General features: G+C 40.9%; 1 pseudogene; it reads right to left on the reverse strand.

The window, feature by feature from the left end:
- Window positions 1-1,027: 1,027 nt before the first annotated feature.
- The window catches only part of LOC102869218, a 48,970-nt pseudogene continuing 47,512 nt past the window's right edge, over window positions 1,028-2,485 (reverse strand).

A 2,485-nucleotide genomic window follows, 5' to 3' on the forward strand; every position in this document is an offset into this window, starting at 1 on the left:
TGAACATTTTGCTCAGTACCTTTCTAAATGAACCAAATGATGAGAGCATCTCAGAGAGAAAGCAAAGAATTTTACTTAAGTAGGAATGTTTTTGTCAGGCATCTCAGAATCCTTAACACTTGAAAGGTCTTTCTTTCCTACCCCACCTGTGAGAGACAGACCTTCCTTCTTATTCATCTTTCTGGAAGGGAATTTTATGTGATTACCATCAGTTTGTTTAAAAGTGTGAGTTTCTTCATGATAGGGAGCTGCCAACCCAAAATTCAAATCCACCAGCTGACAATCTCCTCCCATGTGGTTCACTGCCTCTGAAAACCTGCTGGAGCATCAGCTGAGTCAGTTCCAAATCAATGGTACATAACAACATAAAAACCTTCATGGTATTTTACTAGAAAGCAAGCAATGTGCAAATGGATCCTTGAAAAGACATAAGACCTGAACTACTCAGCCAAGTGAAAAATACATTAGGTTGTCTTTGAGCCTGGAAGAGTGGTATCCTGTGAACCTGTGAAGTTAGGCATCAAATTAGAAAGAAGCAAAACCCCAGCAAAAGAAAAACCAGATTTCGTGAGTTCTAAGGCACCCAATTGTTCTTTTTATGATTTTTGAAAATAGAAATCAGATAATATTGGTACAAAATCATTTTAGAGAAAGATTGCTTGTTGGTTAAGCTGACTTCTTCTAGAATCAGAAGACTTAGAATGAAATACTTGCTTTTTCCCAAGGAAGAGGACCTTGGGTATGTTATTGAGTATCTTGGACTCCTATTTTATTTACAGTGGGAATTATAAGAATATCTTAGTTATCAAGTGTTACTGTAACAGAAATAATACATGTGACTTTCAGAAATAGAAATTTATTTTCTTACAGTTTAGAAAACTAGGAGTTCAAGGTGTTGGTTCTAGAAAAAGGTCTGTATCTGCTTTCAACACCTGATGATCCTTGAAGGTTTCCATGGATCTTTCCCCTTCATTTTTATTTACATGTTCATTTTTAAACACTATTTCTCCAAAATAATGCATTTACTCTACCAAAAATCAACACCATGAAAGTTCTCTAAAAGGCTCAGCTGTTTTTTTAGTCTCTGAATGATTACAACGTTCTGTAAATGCACTCCTTCCAGAGTGAGTGCTCGTCTACCAATCTGAGGAAGAGAAAAGTTGTTGCCAAAGAATAAGGAGGACTTCTTTGAGATCCTTGGTATCTTTCCATGAAGTTTTTGACGTGGTTCACTCTGTGAGAAATGTAAAATTTCTGGATAATCCTTTTCTCCTTGGCCAACCAGATCTGTATGTTAGTGATCAGATCTAGATTATTTAATGGGACAGTAGACAGGTTGTTTTTATTCTCAACCTCAATACTCTTTACTTTAGAAACCATTTTTAGCGTGGCACTGCCCAGTCTGTGACCTGCTTCTGAGAAGGACTGGAATACAGGCTTGGTCGACATACAAACTTCATTTTTCTTATCTGCAACTTTAACATACACCCCCTCTTTATCATAAATCCCACGTAATTATAAACGTAATTCCCCCCCCCCTTTTTGATGGCGTTCAGAAATTGCTAGCTTGCACCGTAAGAACAACTTCTGAAGTCATCATTGACTGTGAATCCATTTTTCTGCAATTTTATACTTATATCTACCTGCTTCTTCTTTTAGTAGGTGACAAGCATTTGGAACTAACCTTCTGAGCTTCCTCAAAAAGGCTATGGACAAAATATTCACAATTCCTTTGTTGATTATCACTAACAGGTGGGTTGTTAGGTCTTGTCCCACTCTTCTTTTTTAACATCAACATTCTCTACTTTTTTTATTCTCTTTTGCCTTACACTGCATCAATAGGCAACATCATGATGGATGGAGAGGAGATTGAAACTGTCCACAGCTTCATTTTGCTTGAATCCACAATTAACACCCTTGGGACGAGCAGTCAGGAAATAAGTAGACCCATTGCACTGGGAAAACTCCAGTTAGGGACCTTTCCAAAGGTAGTAGTGATGTCATTTTGAGGACTAAGGTGCGTCTGATTCAGGCCATAGTCTTTCCGATTACTAGCTATGCATCTAAGACCTCCAGGTAAGGTCGCTGTGTGACCTCCGGCCTCTACCTCAACTCCCCGCAAAGGCTACGGCGCCGCTGCCTGGACATCTGAGTCCCTCAGACCCAGAACTCTGCCACTCTGAGCTCCACAGGTTCGGTGCGCCACCGTTCGCCACACCGATCGCCTCCTTCAGTCTCCTCGGTGGCGACGCTGGAGTGGGCCGTCTGCAGAACCGAGGGGCGCAGGAGCGCTCAGGGAGAGGCGGCCGCAGACCAGTTTCCCTAAGTCTTGGCATCAAACTTTCTCGCCACCTACGAGTTTCTCAGCACATGGCCCGGGGGTCCTGCTCTTCTGTATTTGGTAGAAGTAGAAGAACAAATTCAAACCTCGAGTTGCTACAATCAAGGATGCTTTAGGCAGAATGTTAAACGATTCAGGAGGTAT

This window comes from Elephantulus edwardii, unplaced genomic scaffold (genome assembly GCF_000299155.1).
Source record: "Elephantulus edwardii isolate Elephantulus edwardi_28Jun2011 unplaced genomic scaffold, EleEdw1.0 scaffold00132, whole genome shotgun sequence".
NCBI classification, from domain to species: domain Eukaryota; kingdom Metazoa; phylum Chordata; class Mammalia; order Macroscelidea; family Macroscelididae; genus Elephantulus; species Elephantulus edwardii.